This window comes from Rana temporaria, chromosome 5, assembly GCF_905171775.1.
Source record: "Rana temporaria chromosome 5, aRanTem1.1, whole genome shotgun sequence".
NCBI lineage: Eukaryota > Metazoa > Chordata > Amphibia > Anura > Ranidae > Rana > Rana temporaria.
The window spans coordinates 51,868,371-51,894,167 of NC_053493.1; the positions used below are offsets into that span (position 1 = coordinate 51,868,371).

At 42.3% G+C, this 25,797-nt stretch overlaps 1 protein-coding gene across 1 annotated transcript in view; it reads left to right on the forward strand.

Moving 5' to 3' along the window:
- The window catches only part of LOC120940021 (amyloid beta precursor protein binding family B member 1 interacting protein), a 143,119-nt gene that overhangs the window by 22,519 nt on the left and 94,803 nt on the right, over positions 1-25,797 (forward strand). The gene's annotated exons all lie outside the window — the stretch shown is intronic.

A 25,797-nucleotide genomic window follows, 5' to 3' on the forward strand; every position in this document is an offset into this window, starting at 1 on the left:
ACATTTGTTTTTTTTTATTTCTTTTCTTTTGGATATGTATTATAGTAGAAAGTAAAAAAAAAAAAATGTTTTAATTGTTGGTCATTTGTCAGTTAAAGCGACGCAATTGTCAGTTAAAGCGACGCAATGCCAAATCGCAAAATGGGACAAGGTCCTTAAAGCGGGGGTTCACCCTAAAAACGATTTTCTAACACTACATCCAGCTCACGCTCTACATTGACAGTATGCCCTTTGTTTTTGTTTTTTTGCTGTACATACCTCGTACAGCTATTTTCTTCCTCGGGTTCCCGGTCGAAAGAAGCCGAACGGCCTGCGCACCGACGTTCGGCTTCTTTCGGCAACTCGTGACACTCCTTATGCGACGGGTGAGGTAGTTTTCTTCATCACGTCAATCACCTGCTGGATAGGAACGCCCACTCCCGCGGGAGTCCCGACCTGGAAGCCGGGGAAGAAAATAGCTGTACGAGGTATGTACAGCAAAAAACAAAAAACAAAGGGCATACTGTCAATGTAGAGCGTGAGCTGGATGTAGTGTTAGAAAATCGTTTTTAGGGTGAACCCCTGCTTTAACCTGCATAATGGTCCGGGTTTTAAGTGGTTAAAGAGCCGACGTACAGCTACGACGGCTCACCCAGGGGAGCCATCCTGCCGCAGCCTCATCATGAACGGGTTAAACTGGCCATGCACTGGTAGATTTTTGCACAAACGTTTGCACACAAAAAATCTCAACAGTACATTTGGTAATGCCACCAGAGACTTGATGAATGTCATTTGAAAGTACTTTAAGATTTCATCAATTTTAGAATGAATGGAATTTCCAAAATGAAAACCATTTGCCGTTAGAATTTAATTCCGGCATAATCAAACTTTTTCAGAAAATTCAATCCTGCTCCTCCGAATCTAATGGAATGTCAATTTGACTTCACTAACCATTAAACAATGTAATGAATATTCTGAATATGAAAATTTTCAAATGAAATTCTACTGATTTATGGCCAGTTTTACTTGTTAGAGGCTAAGAATATAATGATCAGTGTTGTCTGGTGACTGGTATACATTACATGAAATCGTTGTATGCGGCAGCAAAACCAATACCAAGTGACTCATGTGTAAGGCAGTATTAAGGTCATGATACTTTAATAAAACACATATTTATAAAGTACAGGGGTAGGATTCCTAAGCAAGTGGAGTTTACAACAGTGTACAAAAACAGAAAAAAAAAAAGACCAGAAAGAGGATACCTTCGTCACATGACCTTTCAAAGTTGTGTGCCTGGCCCTGCAAATAAAAAAGTAAAATGCAAATATGGCAAGAAGCAACTTTGTTGGGTCTAGCAGATTGTGGATAGCAGTATCTGCTCTCTGTTATAAATAGGGCCCTTATTGTTTTTATTTGTAACTAAGATTGAGACTAAGGGCCAGATCCACGTAGCGGATCGTAATTTTAGGCAGGCGTAGCATATCGTAGTAACACTACGCCGCCGCAACTTTGAAAGGCAAGTGCTGTATTCACAAAGCACTTGCCTCTAAAGTTGCAGCGGCGTAGCGTAAATCTGCCGGCGTAAGGGCGCGCAATTCAAATGGATGAGATGGGGGCGTGTTTTATGACAATACGTCTTGACCCAACGTAAATGAAATGTTTTATTTAACGGCGCATGCGCCGTCCGTGGGGGTATCCCAGTGCGCATGCTCCAAATTAACTCGCAACAAGCCAATGCTTTCGACGTGAACATAATTCTACGCAAAGCCCTATTCGCGAACGACTTACGCAAACGACGTAAAATTTCCAAAATTCGACACGGGAATGACGTCCATACTTAACATTGCGTACGCCTCATATAGCAGGGGTAATTTTACGCCGGAAAAAGCCTTACGGAAACTATGTAAAAAAATGCGCTGGCCGGACGTACGTTTGTGGATTCGCGTATCTAGCTAATTTGCATACTCAACGTGGAAATCGACGGAAGTGCCACCTAGCGGCCATAATTTTGGCCAAAACGCATTGGAATCAATGAGGAAGGCAAAATTTAGTTTTTGGAGGTTTTTAAGGATTCAGTGAGCTTTTAATAGCCACTGAGAGTCAGGGAAGCCTCTTTTAACTATCCTGGAACAGTTTTGTGCCAAAAATACCTATTTAGTTGGGGACATGACATTAGATGTTGAAGAAGAGATGAACCCTAACTAACTATCTAACCTAAACCTAACACTAGCCCTAATGATCAGCATAACACAAAAGCTAACATTAAAGGGGTTGTAAAGGAAAAAAATGTTTTCATAATAAGCTTCCTTTACCTGCAGACATTCCTCTTTTCACTTCCTCATTGTTCGTTTTTGCTCAGAAGTTGCTCTATTTCTTCTCTGTTCTGTTCACTTCCTGCTTGTCTGATTGTTACTCACCACCGTGATGGGAGGCTTTACTGCGGTGGTCAGTGACGTGCTCGCCCCCTCCTGGGAACTACATCCATGCGGCAGGACGCTGTCTACGTGTTAGAGACTTCAAGGAGGTGTGAATTACAATGCATACTGGGAAATGTAGTTCTTACATGAACGAGAGCCACAAACCAGGAAGTGAATGAGAGAACAGAAACTAGAACACTGGAGGTGATATAGATGAAGGAATTTAATAGGTATTTACTTGTTTTTTAACAGAATCATTACACTATTCTGTCTGTCTACCTTGCAGACATTAATTTTAGGCAAAAAACACTAACCCTTTGTTATGAACAAAGTCATGTGATCATGCTAACAAAAGTGGGGAGCACGAGTGTCGTTCACCTACCCACTGGCTGGACATCATTACACATACTTTAAAGCACAAGTCACTTTAAAAAAAAATCAAAAGTGACCCATCGCAACCTTGATATAACAATGGCATGCTTCCATCCCTAAAAAATGTATAAAGAAATAGGAAGTAGAAGTGGGACTTTGCGTGAAACATGTTATTGTGGGTAAGGATAATATGTATACATGAATATATAAATTAAATACATTTTAATTTTGATTTAATGCTATTAACCCCTGAGGGTAGTCCATTGCATTAAAAATCATGGACTACCCTCAGGGGTGAATGACATCAAATCAAAATTAAAATGTATTTAATTTATATATTTATTTATTTATTTATTTATTTATTTATTTATACATATTATCCTTACCCACAATGACATGTTTCACACAAAGTCCCACTTCTACTTCCTATTTCTTTTGGAATTGGGACAGTTCACATGGACTTTTAAATGACAGAATGTGTTGCTGTTTTTTCACAGATGTATTGTTTGATTCATTATGCACTTTAGCTTTTTTAAGTCACATATACATATATGGGTAGATTCACACACAATGGCCTAACTTTAGGGCGGCCTAGCCTAGCCTTTTTAGGCTACACTGCCGTAAATCAGTTAGGCTAGTAGTGATTCACAATCTACTTACCTGCTAATCTACGGCGGTGTAGCTTAAAACGAGCAGGCGTAAGGGCGCCTAATTCAAATTGCTTGGAGGGGGGCGTGTTGTATGGAAATGAGGCTTGACCTCATGTTTTTTGACACTGCGCATGCGCCGGGCGACTACATTTCCCAGTGCGCATTGCGGCTAAGTACGCGGTACGGGCCTATTGATTTCGACGTGTACGTAAACTACGTAAATCCCGATTCGCGGATGACTTGCGCAAACGACGTAAAAAATTCGAACCTCGCGTCGGGAACGGCGGCCATACTTAACATTGTTATTCCACCTCATAGGTGGAATAACTTTAGGCGGCCTATCCCTTACGGAAACTACGTAATGCGACGGTGTAGGCCTGGCGTACGTTCGTGAATCGGCGTATCCCCTCATTTACATAATCTACGCCGGCCGCAATGGAAGCGCCATCTAGCAGCCAACAGAAACATTGCAAGCTAAGATAGAACGGCGCAAGCCGGCCTATCTTAGCTTTGTTTAAGTGTATCTCTGTTTGAGAATACACTTAAACAAACGCCGGCGTAGATTCAGAGTTAGGTCGACTTATCTACTGATAAGCCGGCCTAACTCTTTGTGAATCTACCTATACGTGTCGGTTCACACTGGGGCAACACGACTTCCAGGGCAACTTTACAAGGCAACTTGAAGACGACTTGAGCGTGACTTCAGCGCTACTTGGAGCGACTTACACCGTGACTTCAAGTCACCTCCAGGACAGGCGACTTTGCCAGTTGCCAATCACATAATAATCTGCTCTGTGGGAGGGAGGGGTTTGCCTTAGAAAACAATTTTCACTTCCTGAAAAGTTGCTTCAGTTAAGACAGGGGATCGGACTTGGAGGCGACTTCCATTGAAATCAATGGGTACAAGTCGCCTAGAAGTTGCCTTGAAGTAGTACAGGAACCTTTTCTGAAGTCGGAGGGACTTCAGTAGTGTACATTAAGACGGCTCTCATTGACTAACATGTCATTTTTCATGTCGCGCGACTTGGGGCGCCAAGCCGCGGAAGTGTGAACCGGCTCTTAAGGTCACATAAACAATATAGGTATACTGTTTGGTCCATTATGCACTTTAGATTTTAATGGTCACATATACTTTGTAATGAAGTAAGTTCCCTTAGGGGATATATGTGTACCTTTTCTCACTGCTCATATAGGTTAGTCTCATGTGTCGGCACGTGGAGATTGTGCCATGTTAGTGGTTAGGTGCACCCCTGCCCCCATCATGCCTAACCTTGTAACTGAAGCGCACTGTGGTGGTGAATTGTAACACATATTTTCCTGTATACTGTATGTACAATTGAGCTGTGTAACTTTATGTTTTTGTCTTGTCTATTTTATTTTTCCTTTCTGTATGTTGTGAAAACTTTAATAAAAATAATTTGAAAAAAAAAAAAAGAATTGAATATCTCTTAAAGGGACAGTGTTCACAAATGTTTTGAATTTCACTTTAATTTATTTCATCTTTACATGTTGCTGCAGAGATTACTCTGCATATATGAATTTTCATGTATAGGGTACTCTTCACTTTGTTATTTGTGTTGGACAGATTCAACGCATGTGTTTGATTTAAGCACAGAATTTAAAATCTACTCATTTATGGTGATCACATGGCTTTGTTCATCAAAAACAATCAGGCTGGGTTCACACCTCCGACAGATGCGGCTCGCAGCAGTGGTCCCTTGCATTCCTGTTCTCCATTTCAGGGACGAATCAGGGCTGAATTATTTTGCCTGATTTCAGCCCTGAATTCCTGTGCAAATGCACAGAGATATGTGATCTGGCTCCATATAAATAAAAAACACTCCCAATTTTTTTAAAGCATGCCCAGGGCAATTTACAAACATCAAAATATGAACACATCCTTCAGGATTACGCATGCATGAAATCAACTATTGTGCAACACATATTAGGAATTTCCATACTTGTTAGAATGAGCACAATAATTCTAGGACCATTTTTAATTACCATATATACTCGAGTATAAGCCAAGTTTTTCAGCCCTTTTTTTAAGGCTGAAACTACCCCCCTCGGCTTATACTCGAGTCAGTGTACCTGATATTATTGACAGGCTGCGGGCGTCCATTGTTTAAAAGTCGCGGTCTCCTCCTGGTCCCGGAACTGTGTCTGCTGAAAAATGCCTATCACGGAAGGGACCAGGAGGTGACCGCGACTTTTAAAACAATGAATGGACGCCCGCAGCCTGTCAATAATTTCAGGTACACTGACTCGGGCACAGTGAGGCTGCAATGGGCACAGTGAGGATGGGCACAGTGAGGTTGCAATGGGCACAGTGAGGTTGCAATAGGCACAGTGAGGTTGGGCACAGTAAGGTTGGGCACAGTGAGTTTGTAATGGGCACAGTGAGGTTGCAATGGGCACAGTGAGGCGTGAAAATGGGCATTGTTGACCCTCAGTAGCTGCTGCATTCTCACCTTAGGCTTATGGCGCGTACACACGACTGTTTTTGGGATTCAAAAAAATGACGTTTTTTCTTTAATGTCATTAAAAACGATCGTGTGTGGGCTTTTTCACAATCTAAAAAATGGGCATTAAAAATTTTGAACGTGCTCTATTTTTTCACTATGTTCTTAACGTTTGTCGTTTTTAAAGTTGTTAAAAATGGTCGTGTGTGGGCTTTAACGACGTGAAAAAAACGCGCATGCTCAGAAGCAAGTTATTAGATGGGAGCACTAGTTCTGGTAAAACTACCGTTCGTAATGGAGTAAGCACATTCATCACGCTGTAACAGACAGAAAAGCACGAATCGTCTTTTACTAAAACAAAATCGGCTAAAGCAGCCCAAAGTGTGGCGTCATCCGAATGGAACTTCCCCTTTGTACGTGTTGTACGTCACCGCACTTTGCTAGAGCATTTTTTTTTCACGATCGTGTGTAGGCAAGGCCGTTTTAATGATCGGGTTGAAAAAAAAGTTTTTTGTGTACAAATGGTTGTGTGTACGCGGCATTATACTCAAGTTAATACATTTTCCCATTTTTTGTGGTAAAATTAGGTACCTTGGCTTATACTCGGGTCGGCTTATACTCAAGTATATACGGTAACTATGAATTAATATATACAGGCTTTAAAAGCATTCTGACAATTTTGGATACCAAAGTTTCTCACTGCTATGCTGGTCCATGCAACTTTGAGGGAATGAACAGTAGTTAAGTCACCTTGCTTCAGCCAACCAAAGTGGTCAAAAATCTAAAAAAAAACAGGGGGGAAGATATCAGAACCAGCAAGGGAGCTGATGAATGCTGTAGCAGAGGGTGTATAGGCAAAGTTATAGTATAATGGTCACTTAGACAGGAGAGCTTTCCAATTATGACATATGCATATTATGTCATATTATGTACATATTATGACATATGCAACAATAAAATTATTATTATAATTTATTATTTTTTTGTTATTAGGCTGGCCATACACAGAGCAGATTGCGTACCTGCCAAATTGCACAGTTCCCCTATCAACACAGGCAGTGCTAATGCCTGAAGCCTCGTACACACGACCGAGTTCCTCGTCAAAAACCAGCAAGAAACTTGCTGTTTTTGGTTTTTTTTGCAGAGGAAACCGGTCGTTGTGTACACTTTGACGAGGAAACTGTCGAGGATCTCGTCGAGCCAAAAAGAGAGCATGCCTTATTTTTCCTCAACGGCAATGGAGAAATTTGGCTCACCGAGATCCTCGACAGCCTAACAAGGAACTCGACGAGCAAAACGATGTGTTTCGCCTGTCGAGTTCCTCGGTCGTGTGTACGAGGCCTTAATCCCTCCTGCCAGCCATTGTCTTCTCCTGGTGGGGGGGGGGGAGGAGACATCCCCACTGGGAGAAGACAGTGATTATAGCAAGTGGCTATGGCAGCCGCTAGCGATAATCGCAAAATAATCTGGCAGGCTGATTGTACCCAAGTTGATTGATCAATCAATCAGCTTGGTACATTCAGCCTACCCATTAATGGTTTGAATCTTGGCTGGTTCCTGCTGAACTGGCTGAGATTCGAACCGTGTATGGCCTGCCTTAGTGTAGGTAGAGTTAGAACCTTTGTCAGTTTCCTAGTGCTGTCTGCATTCCCATTTGGAAGGTTACTTCCTGTTTATATGACAGTAATCACTGGAAGAACGGAAACAAAATTCACATGCATATGATCAGATAGCAATAAAAGCTTGACAGATGTTCTAACCCATCCCGGCAAAAGTCTTTTTATTAAGCATTTAGCAAATTCAGCTCAAATGGCTTCATAGTGCATAGCTATGATATGTACAATGTATTATCCTGTTGAATCTATCTGTGAATGGCATGCACTGTGAATAACTTCAAGTGACACAGGGCTCCATTCACGTAGCGGCATCTACCGCTTTAAGAAATGCGTTTAAAAAAAACGCATGAACGGCATTATGATTAATGAGAAAATGGTGGCCCTGGCCTCTAATACAACACATTTCAAAGGGTATGGTAACCGTGGATATCATACAACCAACCCACCAGGTTTAACAACCTACTCCTCTCAATTTAGTGGTCCCCTTATGCACCCCCCCCTCCCCCCCTCCAGATGGATTTTTCCCCTCTCCCCTTTTTTCTCTCTCTCTCTTCCTCTTATGTCCCTCCTTAATTCTACATTCTGTTAACCTTTCTCCTTCCCTTCTCTGTATAATTTTCTCCCTGACGCTCCTGGTTCCCAGGAGCCAGGTTAGTGAAGATGGTTGCAGTGATACAAAATAAAAAATACATTATTTTTTTATTGGTGGATGAAGACTATTTATATATGTGTGTAAATTTGATACTATTTTTATTCAATATTTGACATTTATAAAGATATGTTGTGTTTACTTAGTACAACTTAAGGAAAAACTTTTTTTTTCCATTTTGGATAGAGTGGAGAGGTATTATAACACCTATTAGGTTTTTATTGCTGTCTGTCCCCATTAGGGAGATTCATCATCTCTATTTGTCTTGTTTACCATTATCAATCAAAAGTGTCCCCAGAAAAGTAATAGAGGGGGAATTTTCCAATGGGGACACTAGTTCCCAAGGTATCTAATGCGGCTGCTTAGATTATAGGGATTGATTGGTGGGGGATAGTGTGGAACAAAATTTGTACTTTTGCGTTTATGTAAACGGCCCACCTTGTCCCATCTTGCCCCATCTTGTCCCACCTTGCCCCACCTTGTCCCACCTTATCCCATATTGTCCCATCTTGCCCCACCTTGTCCCACCTTATCCCATCTTGTCCCACCTTGTCCCATCTTGTCCCACCTTGTCCCATCTTGTCCCACCTTGTCCCATCTTGCCCCATCTTGTCCCACCTTGTCCCACCTTGTCCCTATGTACTCATGTTTAGTAAAAAGTGCATTCACTTCTTTGGTGTTCCAAAAAGCAGAAGTGGAGATGGCACCCCAACATAAAAAAAAAAAACTCTTCTGTAATCAGAGGGCACACCCTACTGATACTTGTGGTACCTACTATGTGGTTTTAAAAGCGATGTACAATGGCGGTGGCTTATTATCCACCCTTTTCAGCTGCAGGCGTTTTCTCACAAACAAAATAAAAACCATATTGTTAGTTATAAGAAATACACGGCTCATGCTGTACAAGTCAGCTGGTAAACATGTTTACTGTTAATCTGAAGAATTCTCCTTGAACCTGCGTCCTATATATGTAAAGGTTTGTCATGGAGATTTGTTTTTAAACAATAATGCCTGACATGGCCTTTGAACTATGGCCATGAGGCTTAAAAGGTCCTAAGGGAGGTCTTTTGGATGAACCAGCCTCCACTATACAGTATGTCAGTGATGTTGAAGCTGTGATAGGGAAAGCTGACAAACTGCAGAGAGATTAAAGTAACACTGAGGCCCCGTACACACGACAGAGTTTCTCGGCAGAATTCACCGAGAAACTCGGTCAAAACCCGGATTCTGCCGAGAAACTCTGTCGTCTGTACAGTTTTGGCTCGATGGAGCCGCCGAGGAGCTCGACGAGAAAATAGAGAACATGTTCTCTATTTTCTCGTTGTTCTATGGGAGAAGGCGGCCCGCCGAGCTCCTCGGCGGCTTCATCCCAGAACTCGACGAGGAACTCGACGTGCTTGGCACGTCGAGTTCCTCGGCCGTGTGTACGGGGCCTAAAGGTTCGAAATTAAAAAAACAAAGAAAAACAAACATGTCATACTTACCTTTGCTGTGCAGCTCGAGTGGCCCGAACCTCGTCTTCTGGGGTCCCTTGGCGGCTTTTCGGCTCCTCCCTGCATCATATAACCCCCTCTGGGAATCGCTTATTCAAGGGGGTTACCTTGCGGGCGCGCTCACGAGTCCAGCATTTGCATCCATAGACACGAATGCCGGACTCGTCCCCTCCAAGAGCAGAGGATCCAGCGCGTGGGATTTTCGAGGGCTCAGGTAAATAAACCGTGGGGCTGGGGGGCCAGTAATTAACAGATGTTTTTTCACAGGAAGCTTTACAACCCCTTTAATGTTAGGTAATAAACTGTACTTTAATTATAATTGTTAACTCTTCAGACATTTAAACCATTTGCTGCCATTTTTTGCCATTATTTGGTGCTTTTTTGGGCTTTAATTTTATTTTGTGATTGATTAAAGATCAGCGGTTAGTTTTAGTTGCTATGCAGTACATAGTAAACTTTTTTTTGCTGCAAAGCTTGCCTTTCAAAAGTGACAAAAGTGGACTTTTGTATCAGGTACAATATTTTGGGGATTTTAATTTTATTTTAATTTTTTATTTTATGCTGATAGGGGCTTTTTCTCAAAACTACTCACCAGGAGTTGTTTGTATGGCATACTTACATTGGATCAGTTTGGCATGAATACCCGAGAAATGGCTGAAGAAGCTGGAAATCACTGTAGCAGTTGGTGCTAATTCAGTGATATCCGCGGACTCGCAGGTCCTTCTCAAGTCTAAAGTAAACATGTAGGCAGGTGTCCATTGGTTGCTGTTAAGTTATTGTTATTGTGCCAATGTTACTGTAATTTTAGTGTAGTGTCACTTTAAATATTTAGGCTGATTGTTGTGGGGGGCAAGCCATGTGTGACTTCTTACTCAGCAGATGTGCCATATCCTGTGTTCAGAGTACCGGCCCCAGAGAGAGACTCCTATGGGAGTAGAGCTGTGAGGACCAACTGCTGTAATCAAATTTATCCCCTTCATTGTTTCCCCTTCAATGGGCCTGTTCTACAGGGAATCCAACTGTCATGGACTTTTTGTTGTAATGGACCTGGCCTGGAGAGTTACGAGAACAAGGCTTTGCAGTCATCATAAAGTGGTGGCTTCCTGGGATGTGGGCCAATATGGTGTAGTGGATTCAGAATACAGCAGAGATCAGGTGTTTATTGCACAGGGAGGACACCGGGGTCTGGTGAGGGGTGGTGCATTTCTACATCCCAATCCTGAAGTGCTCAAGGATAATGAGGATTAAAGGGGAATATCAGAGTGTGGTTAGTTACCAGGCATGAGAGGGTTAAATGCTTGGGGACTGAAGTGTGATAAAGTACTAAACTGGCTCCCCCAAACAACTGGATGACCCAATGCACATTGACCACAGGGGTTGCTCATTCGGCATCATTGCCATTCATAGAGCACCTTGTAGTGTAAAAAAAAAAAAATCTTTAGTTGGATGGGGTGGAGATCTTGAAATCCCCACCTCTACTATCCACCTTATCCAATGCGAACATGCCTTGCATATACAGTAAAACCTTGATTTGAAAGTAAGTTGGTTAGAGGGCGTTTTGAAAGAAAAGCTTATTTTTTTTATAAATTTTGACTTGATATACAGTGGGGATCGAAAGTTTGGGCACCCTAGGTATAAATTTGTATTAATGTGCATAACGAAGCCAAGGAAAGATGGAAAAATCTCCAAAAGGCATACAATTACAGATTAGACATTCTTATAATATGTCAAAAAAAGTTAGATTTTATTTCCATCGTTTACACTTTCAAAATTACAGAAAACAAAAAAATGGCATCTGCAAAAGTTTGGGCACCCTGCAGAGTTAATATCTTGTACTGCCCCCTTTGGCAAGTATCACAGCTTGCAAACGCTTTTTGTAGCCAGCCAAGAGTCTTTCAATTCTTGTTTGAGGTATCTTTGTCCATTCTTCCTTACAAAAGTCTTCCAGTTCTTTGAGATTTCTGGGCACTGCTCTTTTAAGGTCTATCCATAGATTTTCAATTATGTTGAGGTCAGGAGATTGTGAAGGCCATGGCAAAACCTTAGGTTTACGCATCTTGATGTAATCCCCAATGGATTTTGAGGTGTGTTTAGGATCCTTATCCATTTGTAGAAGCCATCCTCTCTTTAACTTCAGCTTTTTCACAGATGGCATCAAGTTACCATCCAAAATGTGCTGAAATGTTATTGAATCCATTTTTTCTTCTACTCGTGAAATGTTCCCTGTGCCACTGGCTGCAATACAACCCCAAAGCATGATTGATCCACCCCCATGCTTAACAGTTGGACAGAGGTTCTTTTCATTAAATTCTGTGCCCTTTCTTCTCCAAACATACCTTTGCTTATTCCGGACAAAAAGTTATATTTTAACCTCATCGGTCCACAGAACTTGTTTCCAAAATGCATCAGGCTTGTCTATATGTTCATTTGCAAAGTTCAAACGCTGATTTTTGTGATGAGGACGTAGAAGAGGTTTTCTTCTGATGACTCTTCCATGAAGACCATATTTGTACAAATATCTCTTTATAGTGGAATAGTGTACCACAACTCCAGTGTCTGCCAGATCTTTCTGGAGGGATTGTGCAGTCAAACGTGAGCTTTTCTCACAATCCTGCGAGCTGTTCTGTCTGATATTTTTCTTGGTCTTCCAGATCTTGCTTTAACTTCCACTGTTCCTGATGACTGCCATTTCTTAATTACATTCTGAACAGAGGATATTGACATCTGAAAACGCTTTGCTATCTTCTTATAGCCTTCTCCAGCTTTGTGAGCGTCAACTATTTTCAGTTTCAGTTTTCTAGACAACTGCTTAGAAGAACCCATGGTGCTGATTGTTGGGGCAAGGTCAGATGAGTCTGGGCATTTAAAACCTTTGAGATTGACATCACCTGGTCTTCCTAGACGATGATTGAGAACAATCCATGGCACTGGCAGGTCTCAGCTTTGCAAAGGGGGCAGTGCATGCTATAAATTCTGCAGGGTGCCCAAACTTTTGCAGACGCCATTTTTTTGTTTTCTGTAATTTTGAAAGTGAAAATGATGGAAATAAAATCTAACTTTTTTTGACATATTATAGGAATGTCTAATCTGTAATTTGATGCCTTTTGGAAATTTTTCCATCTTTCCTTGGCTTCGTTATGCACATTAATACAATTTTTTACATGGGGTGCCCAAACTTTCGATCCCCACTGTACAATCGATGTGTTGATATAAGAGTAGCATCATGTCACAACTGAGTATAAAAGAGAAGAGAGACTCCTCTAAGTGTAGCAATATGTGGAAGGGACGGCGTTGATGGCGGTGCAGAGGATGGTCTATGTGGACAGCTTTACCCCGGATGCCTGCATACTTAGATGTGCCTTTTTTAATTATCAACCATGTGAGTTGCTAAATGTTGTAACTTTATTAAATGTAACCATATTGCTACACTTAGAGGCGCCTCTCTTCTCTTTTATACTCTGTAGCCCCTGCTGGTTTTTGCATCTAATCCCCTTGTGGAGACTTCCATTTGTGGATGGACATTTTATGGTTACACAACCAATCACATTGCTATAATCTTTTTATATGGACTACAAACTGAAGGGTTTATGAATAAATGGTTGTGGAACAAATCATCTGAGTTTCCATTATTTATTATGGGGAAATGTGCTTTGATATACAAGTGCTTTGAATTACAAACATGCTTCCGGAACAAATTATGCTTGCAATCCAAGGTTTTACTGTATTAATAAAAATACAAGGTGTTTTATAAATGGAGGCAAGTAAGCAAACCCCTGAGATGACTGTGCATTGGGTCATATTGCATAGAACCTGAGCAGAACCCGACAGATTGCAGCTATAACTGTAGTAGCACCAACTACTACAGTGATTTACAGATTCCCAAGAAGTTCATTAGGTATGAGTAAACTACTTACACGTAGTTATTAAATACGTATAATACCTGGAGTTCAGATTCATCATTTCATCATTGTTTCTGACCATCTGTTCTTGAAGCTGCCTTTTGTTCGCAGCACACGGCTTCATCATTTGAAAGTAAAAAAAGTTGGGTTATGAATTCGGCTAGAAACGAAAAGCTGTGCTATTAGGCCTCACTAGAGCTGGAGACTAATAATGTGCTTGTAAAAACTGTCCTGGGATTGGACATGGGTTTTACATGGTAATCATCAAATACATTATATGTTAGGGAATGCAAAGTCTTTTATGTGGAGGCAACGTGTAAAACATACTTCAGGATTAAAGTCAAATACGGTCTTAAAATAAACAGACTGTCTCACCCATCTATACCGTATAACAATGTATGACATATGGCCACTTTTATTAGCCTGCCAAGATAATCCTACATGTTAAAGATATTATTAGTATTCTCAATTTAGATTACATAAAAGGCACTTGTCAGATTGTTTCTCCATGGATATAATTTAAACAGTGATGTAATCCTGTTAACGGGAAATTTAAAAATAATCCCCAAAAATTCCTAATTTTGAGCAAAAAATTTAACATTTGGAAGTCTTGACATGGTTATCATATTTTACAAGCTTGCTGTGTCATCTTTTTTATGATCATATTTAATGTGCAGATGGAAGAACTTATCTATGTCAGGCAAATGACAGCTGTCAGTCTCTATACAAACAAAAATCATAAGCCATAGACATGTGCGGTTTGTTTAGTTCCGAGTTAAAATTCTGACAATTTTTTTCGGTATTCTGAAATTTGGATGTATCCCTATTTCCGAGTTACAAAAGTAATGAATTTAAACAAATCCGAAGTAACGAAACAAAATTCCGGACGAAATTTGAATTTGAATAGTTTTTAAATCGAATTTGAATTTGAAAAAACACGCATGCTCGGAATCAATTTGACGCATGCTCGGAATCAAACTTAATTTTTCTCGGCTCGTTGTAGTGTTGTACGTCACCATGTTCTTGACGGTCTGAATTTTGTGTGACCGTTGGTATGCAAAACAAGTTTGAGCCAAAATTCCGTCTGAAAAAAAATCCACGTTTTTTTTGTCGAAATTTCCGATCGTGTGTATGCGGCATAACTGTGCACTCTCTGAAATTATGTCCCTTAGGCTGTGGATTTCCAAGAGTGAACAACTGCATTTAGATGTTCTATTCCATAATTAAAGCTGCACTTTAGACAGGACCCACCCTTGCATTGGGCTCCCCAACTCCCCGCCCATATTGGAAGAATGAAATGCTTGTTTAGTCTTGGGGTGCAGGGATAAGGTGTAAAGCTGGCCATACATGAATCTAACTTTCGATCTATATATGGGCAAGCTGGCCATACAGAACGTGATCTACTGGTTGACTTGTCTACAGCCAGTCTGTCAGATTTTCCCCACTTGATTAACTCTGCCAGCCATAGCTGATTAGTGTATAGCCCTACCTCTACAGGAGCCGCTTGCTACATTGAGTTCTCTGGTTTTCTAACTTGACTCTGAGAGCAACTTCAGCCCCACTGACACACACGATTAATCAAATGGATACTGCCCTGCTACTAGGAGCAAAAATATAGATACCCTGAACACAACTAAGGTTCAGTATCAAAAAGCAAACATCAGACTGGTTAGTGGTAAATAAACCCAATATATTGTCACAGGGTGCAGTAAATAGCAGTATGCATATAAAGGATTAGGTCAATCATAGTTCACTAGACAGTGTGCTCACTAGGCTATAGCTTCATAAAATGGTGTTCTATGCAGATAAATTAGAGTGAACCTGGTAATCAACAAAATCAGTAATAAGTAATGGAATTAGAAACCAGTAACAGCAATGATAATCAATACTGCGATAGCTCCTCTGTAAACAGTAGGTTACTCTATATGCACTTTAGAGTGCACTCTATATGAATGGCAGCGATGAAATTTAAGACTCCCTAAATAGGTATCTTTTACAGTTGACAATAGGCAAAGTTCTCGTAAAGCATCTATCTGAGTGAGCAGTCTTTAGTCCTAGTTCTTCAACCGGCTAGCATTGGGGCCTAGTCTTTATGGTGGCGCACATGATTACAGTCTAAGTAAAGTCTGCATGCATTAAATAATTGCCAGTCCCTGTGTGCTCAGTCTCTGCTAGAAGCAAAATGTTAATAGCAGCATTGTCCTTTCACCAGTTCCAGCAATAATGCAACAGGGGTTGTTCAGTTGTCAGCTCACTTCTGAATCTCTCTGGAATGACTCAGGCCCTCAGCACATGGTCTCAGGCTTGTAGCATGTTGGTGTGCACACAGGAGCAGTGATGTGCACATCTCGGTCTCATCCTCGGCTCCATCTATCAGAACTCCAAAAAACCACACTGGAAAGGGTTATGTCAGGTTGGTGTGTAGCTTTTAGTCTTTTGAAAACCACAATATTTTAACATGCATCAAAGACAAAGCCATAAAAACACTAACATCAGAAAGTTAACACTTAATTCTGTTTAACTTTTAATAGATGATGGCTAACAGCATTGTCCGGTTACCGATACCAGTACATGGTATTTATGACTCAGTGCTACTTTCTGTTTCCTACTAGATGTACGCACATCCTCCACAATTTCCACACGGCCATTCTGTGATCATTATAATTCCTATAGCTTGGGCTATTGGACCTTGAAAGAAGAAACATACATATTCAGGACATCCAACATTATTTTTACAATTACTACCTGTTATTGAGCAGGAATAAGCACCAACATATTTCACAGCACAATTAGACTGTAACATGTATGGGCAGGTTTAGGAAGGTTGTATAAGACTTGTAATACTATTTTCTATGTAGCTCGATGTAACCCACTGTTTTATATTGACTTAGCAAAGATGTATCCATAGACATTAGAGGTCAGACATAATAAAAACGAACACTTCGCAGTGGGAACATTTGTTTATTCACTTAACCACTTCAGCCCTGGAGGATATGACTGCCAAATGACCAGAGCACTTTTTGCAATTCGGCACTGCGTCGCTTTAACTGACAATTGTGCGACGTGGCTCCCAACCAAAATTGACATAATTTTTTCCCACAAATAGAGCTTTCTTTCGGTGGTATTTTATCACCACAGAATGCGATATTTTTTACTTTTTGCTATAATAAATATCCCCCAAAAATATATAAAAAAAATACATGTTTTCCTCAGTTAAGGCCGATACGTATTCTTCCACATATTTTTGGTAAAAAAAAATTGCAATAAGCGTTTATTGATTGGTTTGTGGAAAAGTTATAGCGTCTACAAAATAGGGGATAGTTTTATGGCATTTTTATTAATATATATATTTTTTTGCCAATATTAACAAGGGCCCCCCCCCCCCCCACTATTGCATGCATAAAAAGGTACCTCCCCTGCCGATCCGACACCACGGATAACATCTCAAAAGGTGTGGATTTCGCTATTAGTACAGTCACCCCTCTAGACATATTTGTGTAAGTACTGTGGTAAGCCCACCCCACCCCACCCAAGGCCGCCTCAGGGCTGCCTGTAAGCAGCCTGTGACATGGGCTTCTACCAATGCAACAATATCAACCCTCTCCCCTTTCAAATATTGTAACACGGCTGTCCTTTTAATCTTATCCTGCATGCCCCGCACATTCCACATTATAAATTTAACGTCTGCCATGGCGAGTATTAGCACAAAGATTGCGTAAGGGTCGGCAGGGCAGCACTCTCCCAATCTGAAAGAGCACCCCCCTCACGTAACTAAACATACATGTTGCATATGTGAAAAGTGCTTGTTCAAAAACATTCCAAGTAAATAACAAGTGCACAACGGTGCTGACAATTAATAATTAATTTTTACTAGTAATAGCGGCGATCAGCGATTTTTATCGTGACTGTGACATTATGGCGGACACATCGGACACTTTTGATGCTATTTTGGGACCATTGTCATTTATACAGCGACCAGTGCTATAAAAATGCACTGATCACTGTGTAAATGTGACTGCCAGTGAAGGGGTTAACCACTAGGGGGCTAGGAAGGGGTTAAGTGTATCCTAGGGAGTAATTCTAACTGTTAGGGGGCGTGGATTACTGTGACACGACACTGATCACTGCTCCCGATTACAGAGAGCAGACGATCAGTGTCCTGTCACTAGGCAGAACAGCGAGATGCTTTGTTTACACAGGCACCCCCCCCCCCCCCGTTCGTTCTGCAGCTCCGTGACACGATCACACCCACATGTCAGCAAATTTAAAGGGACGTATATATATATATATATATATATATATATATATATACGCCCATTTGCCTGTCCGTGCCATTCTGCCAACGTAAAAGTGCGTGCGACGGCCGGCAAGTGGTTAAAGGATAACTAACCCCAAATACAAAAATTTTATATATGGCAGCTTACCCATTTTTAAGTTTAGTGGCTGCATTCATTTTTTATTTTAAGGCTATGCACATGTCTAGCACGTACAGAAAATACCGCTTAATCTTGCCAAAAATGCAATGCCCTTGTAATTTCCTGTGAGCTGAAAAGAAAGCAAAGCAATGTTATCTTTCTTCTTTCAACTTCTAATCCCCCACCCCCATGTAATAGAAATGAACAAAGGCAGATATGTTTGAAGTCTAGCCTGGGAGACATCCATGGCATCCTCCATAGATACAATGGGGGAGTGATCGTAGACACCTCGGAAAAGAGTGTTTTTTTCAGGATTGTCAAATGAAAATAAGGGAAAAAAGTACCTGTGGGTCTTCAGCAGTCTTAAGTGGGGTTGGGTTTCTGGCGTGTTGCTATGCATCTAAGATAGAAAAAGGCCACTACAAGGCATGTCAGCTGTAATTGTTTTCATTACTATATATGCCTCAGGCCTCGTACACACGACCGAGACTCTCGTCGTAAATGAAACGTCGTTTTCCTCGACAAGTTTCTTGTCAGGCTTGTCGAGAATCTTGTCAAGTTTTCTTTGCATACACACTGTCAAGACAAAATATCGTCGTTTTCAAACGCGGTGACGTACAACACATACAACGGCACTATAAAGGGGAAGTTTGATTCCACTGGCGCCGACCTTGGGGCTGTTTTTTCTAATCTCATGTTACTGCGTGTTAAGTAAAATTTTGGTGGGAGACGAATCACGCTTTTCAGTCTGTTACAGCGTGACAAATGTGCTATCTCAATTATGAACGCTACTTTTATCGAAGGTGCGCTCCCGTCTCATACTTTATTCTGAGCATGCAGGTGTTTCTAAGCATACACACGAACATGTTTCTTGTCGTAAACCAGCCCGACGAGAAACACGACAAGGAAATTGAGACTCCTGACGAGAAAATGTTCTCTTTTTTTCTCGTCGAGATCCACGACAGTTTTCTCGACGAAAAACATACTCACGACCGTTTTCCTTGGCATTTTTCTTGATGGATTTTGTTGAGGAAAACAGTCATGTGTACGAGGCCTCAGGTGTGCAGATCAGAGTGAGTGAGTGAGTGAGTAACTTGTATAGCGCAACAAATGCAAACTTAATCGCCTCCAGGCGCTTAGCATCCAGAGTCATACCGGTCTTTCAGAAGAGGTGGGTCTTTAGTTTTTTCCTTAAGGCCCGATGGTTTTCCTCCAAGCGGATGGTAGTGGGTAGAGCATTCCAGAGCCGTGGTCCTTGGACCGAAAATCTACGTTCTCCCTTCGATTTGTAGCGGGATTTAGGAATTTGGAAAAGGTTTTGGTTGGTTGACCAGAGCACGCGCTTGGTGACGTGGGGTTTTATTTTCTCGCTTAAGTATTGGGCAGCGTTTCCCTGTATACATTTGTGGGTGAGGCAGAGTGTCTTGAATGTCACCCGGTCCTGTACGGGCAGCCAGTGGAGGGGCCTCAAGACCGGGGAGACTGATTCCCACGGCTTTTTACCTGTTACCAGTCTGGCTGCCGTGTTCTGGATGACTTGTAGATGTGAAATCTGGTATTTTGGTAGTCCTAAATAGAGGGAATTTGCGTAGTCAGTTGTCATCGTGAGTTGATGATAGTTCCAACCACTACTGCTGTGTCCTCTTCCGGGATGAAGGGGATGAAGCTACGTAGCATGCAGAGCAGATGATGAGTGTCATGAATATGCATCAAGTCTGTCTGCTTACCTGATCTCCATGTGTTCATTAGAGGCTGACCCTGTTCTGGTTTCCCTTTTTATCACTTCCTCTTCCTGTATGGCTCCACCCTAGTCCATCCCAGGAAGCCTATATTAACCGTTGCTCTACAGGTCTGCAGTGCTGTTCAACAGTGTTCCTATGCTTAGTTCCTGTCCGCAGTGTAGTTTGCTAGTTCCTGTTTGCAAAGTGCTACGATCATCTTTCCGTGTACCGTTTTGGCTTGTCCCCGACTTCCTTGTCTGCCTGTGCCCCTGACTATTTGCATGTCCCACGGTTATCCTTGTCTGCCTGTTGCCCTGACCTCGGCCTGCCCATCACCGCTGTTTGTCCTGCTGGCTGCTTCCCCTTTCTCCCTGCAGAGTGTGACTTAAGGAATCTCGGGAACGTGACCTGGACCCAGTTGCGGCCAAGACCATCCTTACCATCAAAGGCTCTGGTGAATACAAAACTGGGTCTTAGACTCCGCGCCCTGGGTGATCTTGGGTTACGCTTCCTCCCTGCCAGCAGTAGTCGGCTATAGGGTTCACTTCCCTGTGGTGCATCCCTGACCCCTACGGGGTGCACTTGTCACCTGGCCACGGGTGACCTGACAATGAGAACCGCTGACGACTGATCCTATTTGTGCATCCATCGTCATGTCTGAGTCAAAGATGACTTAGAGACTTTTGACTTAATTGCTTGGCGCAATGGTTTGTCCGAGGATGGTAGGTGGTGTCCATGTGGTCCTAGAGAGCCTGATGAAGAGGCACGCATGCCTCGAACGCGTGCACCGCCCCATGACCTAACCCGGAAGTGACGCTCCGCCGCTTGCGCTCCACAGCTGTGCTCCATCACGCTGTCACACGGCGTCCTTGCATCTCTCTGTTCCATCAGCGCTGGATGACAATCCAGGGATCCCCACAGACGCTGCAGCCTATACCAGCTTATGGATCGCCTACCGTGTCTCCCTGCAAAGTGAGTTCAGAGCATGGGTTGATCCAGTGACTCCAACACCAGCGGAGTTCATGCACCCCGGGTAGGGGTGCATGAACGGACTTGTAATAAACGGACTTGTAATAAACGGACGAACGGTCCGCCAATGTGAAAGGGGCCTTATGGTTGAGTTCCTGCACCTATTTTCTGAGAAAAAAGGCTTGGGTAAAACCTTCCTTAGCTGAAGTGGTTACTGCAAAAAGAAAACTATCTATGACCCTCATAAGCATTTCCCATGGTAATCCAATGGTTCCAGGTTGAACAATCGGAAGGCTCGGCATTAGTATCCTGGGGTGCTGACTTCAGTAAAGTCTTCATAAGGGATGAAGATTGTTGATCATGGCACACATGGCGAAAACACATTACAGCATTTCCATGGGTCACCTAACATGCTGGTTTCAGGTCATGTGACCCAAAATAAAAGCATCACAGGACTTGATTGTCACATCTTATAAGTTTACACTCACTGTTGACCTCACCATCCTTTCCTAATGCCTGTCTGGCGGAGTAAATTGGACCTATTTTAGTTTAGGTTCCGCTTTAATAAGCAACAAAAAAAAAGCATGTTCAGCAATGTTCAGTGTTGTTTTGAAATGCACGCATGAAATGAGGTGGCATTTTTTAAAATAATAACAATAATATTAACATGTAATAGTAAGCAGATGTGGTAATAGATACTTGGTAAGCCAATAACTCCTTTCTACAATTCTGCTTGTCTTTGATCACATAAACAGTTACAGAAAGAAATTCTTCAAACAAAGCAGCGCTATGAATGATTGCTTTCTGGGCCCACATATAAATAACCATCCTTGCATACTTAAGTGGAGATCAATTTTAAGATTAACAAATGCAGGTGCCCAGGCGTTTTCCTAAACCTCTTTACTCAACGGCGATTGTGATCAGAGATATCAAATTCTCTGGATAAATATAATAAGCATAAAGGATTTCATAATGTAAAAGAAAATGCAAAATTATAAGGAAGGCATGCAGCACCATATGCAGATTACCAGAAACATATGTGTTCTCTCTTCCTTCACATATATTTTGGTCTCGCATGCCTTTACATTAAATAGGATTAAGATGTGGGAAGTATGACAACCTCACAGTGTTTTTATTGGGAAAGTAATATTTCTTAAAGCCTGAGATTTTACAGGAGCGTTTCTGAAAGTGTACTTGTTACCCATATGTAATCAAAGATCTGTATTTTTTTTATTTAATTTACTAAAGTACTAAAGTTATCCATAGATATGGCCAGATATTCCATGTTTTTGGGTGGGCTCTTAAGTCTGCCAGCCATAGTTGTGGGGGCCAAAAGATTGGGTAGATTAGAATATCTGTTCCAGTCGCTAGAGTTCCCCACTAATGTGCCAGTGGCCCAAACTCCATTACCTCTTCCCATTCCCCACTCCATCCTCTACAGGGGTATCAAACTCACTTTCATCGTGGGCCACATCACCATTATGGTTACCCTCAAATGTCCTGTTGTATCTGTAAGGGCCCGTACACATGGTTGGACAAAACCGATGAGAATGGACCGAGGTTCAGTTTCATCGGTCCAAACCGACCGTGTGTATAGCCCATCAGTCTGTTTTCCTTCGGTCCAAAATTTTAAAACATGCTTCAAAACCGAACCGATGGACCGCTGCCTGATCGGCCCAAACCGATGGTTAGTAAAGAAAGCATCGGTTCAAAACCTGCGCATTCTCAGAATCAAGTCGACACATGCTTAAAAAGCATTGAACTTGGAACGATGGTGTGTACGCACATCAGACCATCAGGCCACTTCAGCGGTGAACCGATGAAAACGGTCCGTCGGACCTTTCTCATCGGTTTGGTCCGACCGTGTGTACAAGGCCTAAGACTATATAAATGTATCTACTCTTTATCATTTTAAATAATTAGCTCTACATTCAGTTATTACTGGTTTTAGTAATAACTTAAAGTGATACTAAAGTCTGTTTTTTTTTTAGTTAAAAATAACAAACATGTTATACTTACCTCCTCTGTGCAGTGATTTTACACCCAGCAGCCCATCCTCTTCTTCTCGGGTCCCTCTTCGGCACTCCTGACCCCTTCCTTCTGTTGAGTGCCGAGCCGAGCCACAGCTCCCTGTGTCCATTCAGACATGGAGCTACAGCCCGGCCCCACCCCCTTTCTCTCCTCATTGGTCCTGGGAATGAAACTGGCACAGCCATGGGGGGCGAACTGGGCCCGGAGGGCAGGCTGCCGCATCGCCGCTTTACTCACTGACAGTACTTGTCCTGGCTGGCCGAGACCCATTTTACCTTGTTCCACTGTTGGCTCTACACTACCTAAAGTGGTGACTTACCACCTGCTGCCTGGTGTCTGGCAACCAGTGACATTACTTCACCACAGAGCGAGGCCAAGGCCCCAGCATTCAGAGTCGAGGAGGATTTAACTTCCTCTGCGCCTACTGCTTAACTCCACTCACCTCGCTCTCAATCCTCTCCAGGGGTATGCTCAGATGGAAGGAAACTGCCAGGATTTGAGAGCAACTTTCAATACTCAGAGGACAGATGACACCCCTCAGAAGGAATGGGAGGAGGCCACATCTTTAGCTATTAGGGGTTCATGCTGGGACTTGTAGTACTTCACTTTTGAGAGATGTGCCCCCCCCCCAAAGTGAAGTACCACAGGTCCTAGCACAAACACATCAGAGCTAAAGATGTGACACCACCCCATCCCCTAACTAGTGAAGAACAACAGGTCCCAGTATGAAAACATGAAATCTATGGGGTCACACCCTTAGATCCCAAGGGTTTGTGCTGGAACTTGTAGTCCTTCCATTTTGGAGGGGAGTCACATCCTTAGATATCAGGGGTTCATGCTGGGACTTGTAGTCCTTCAATTTTGGAGGGTCACATCCTTAGATATCAGGTTGGTTTTCATATAGATTTGCACCAGATTTTGCACGCTCCAGTTTTAGTAAATCTCCCTCAATCTTTGGGAAAAAAAAAAATTTCTGACACTCCAGCTAAATGCAGGATGACTACTGTATATTACTCCATGTGTTCTGCTTGTATTGTAGTCCCTGTGTTCCACTTCTCCCCTCTGAGTCATTCAACTATGATAAACCTGAGTTAATGCTGTTTAGGCCGGTACAAGGCAGTAGTAAACCTGTCTGGAAGCTCAAGACACTTATGTAATTTATTTATCTAATTTAGACAAGAGGATAGAAAATATTTACAGTAGAGCAACATTTTTATTTTTACCTGACCATAAAAATTATTGTTTTGCCCTTTATATAGTACATATAGATTAGTATGAAAAAATAAAAACACAATTCATTAAATGTAACCACTTGCAATACGTAATTGCGGTTTGTAAGTGGTTTACTGGGGTTATGGCTGAGGACATCAGCTATAACCCCATCGGCTCGCCCAAGAAACGATCCGACGATGCGGCAAGCTGGTCACAGAGGCGATAAAAGACCAGGTCATCTTTGATCACCTCTATGGCCTTGAGGGACTGGAGCAACGGCACTTCCGTCCCAGGGTGGGATGCTGTCATATCACAGATTAAGGCAAAGGACCAATCGCCAGGTTTTTACCACGTGATCAGCTGTGTCCAAACACAGCTGATCACGATGTAAAAAGAAGCCGGTTATTGGCATTCCATTTCTCGCACTAACTGCGGCAGGAGATCCGATAACCAGTGTGTATAAAAGGGACATGTACACTGATAATCAGAGCATTGATTATCGGTGTCTTGCTTATCTGTGCAGTCCCACGAGTGCCTACCAGTGTTGCCAATCAGTGCCCATCAAATGCCAGTCAGTGCCAGTGCCAGTCAGTGCCTCTTTATCAGTGTCAGCTATCAGTGCCGCCTACCAGTGCCCATCGGTACCACCTATTATTGCAGCCTTATCAGTGCCTCCTCTTCAGTGCCCACCAGTGCCCTCTCATCAGTGTCCATTAGTGCCTCATCATTGGTGCAGCCTATCAGTGCCTATCCGCGCAGCGTCATCAGCGCACATCAGTGAAGAATACATTTTTTTTTAAATGTTCAGCTCTAGTGATAGAAATTTCATATGGGTACAGTGTTGCATGACCATTGTCATTCAAAGTGTGACAGCGTTGAAAGTTAAAAATTGGAGTGGGCAGGAAGGGGGTAAAAGTGCCCAGTAGGCGAGTGGTTGAGCCAAGCTTTTTTTTTTCTTCTTTTTAAACCTGAAAGGTAAAGTTATAATGTGCTAGTATGCATCACATACTAGCACATTATGTGAAACTAACCTTTAGAACGAAGCCGGCAACAAACTGTCATCGATGACTGGTCTTCCATTTTCACCCGTCTTTCTTCCGGGTTCACTTCCTCCAGCATGCGCACGGGAACCACTATTCGCGGCACAGGACTCTGAGGGAACAGCCTGGGTGCCTGTTCCTTCAGAGCGCATGCGCCAGTGGCGTCACTGGCCCATTCACAAGTAAATATCTCCTAAACGGTAGGAGATATTTATTGTACCTATAGGTAAATGTCCACCATGTCAGCCTTTTTGACTCAAGATCTCTCCATGAAGAGGACCTGCTATCCTTATGTCTAATACAAGGGATGTTCACAGTCCTGGTAATAGAAATAGAAGTGATCAAAACATTTTTTTAAAGGGACAGTGTAAAATTTTACATAAAATAAATAAGAAAAAAAAAATTAAAGCAGCCCTGCCCTACCGTGCTCATGTGTAGAAGCAAACGCATACATAAGTCCCGCACACATAGTTAAATAGTGTTTGCACCACACATGTGAAGTATCGTCCCGAACGTTAAAGTGAGAGCAGTAATTCTACCACCACTAGACCTCCTCTGCAACTCTAAACAAGTAACCTGAACAGGTGTTTAAAGTGTCGCCTATGGAGATTTTTAAGTATCGTAGTTTAAGGGGCATTCCACGAGCGTGCGCAATTTTAAAGTGTAACATTTTAAGTATCTGTTTACTTGACGTAACATCATCTGTCATATTATACAAAAACGGGGTATATATATTGGGCCAGATTCAGAGAGATCGGCGTATCTTTGGAGCGGCGTAGCGCATCTGATATGCGCTACACCGACGTAACATAGAGAGGCTCGTACTGAATTCACAAAGCACTTGCTCCCTTTCTTGCGCCGGCGTAACGTAA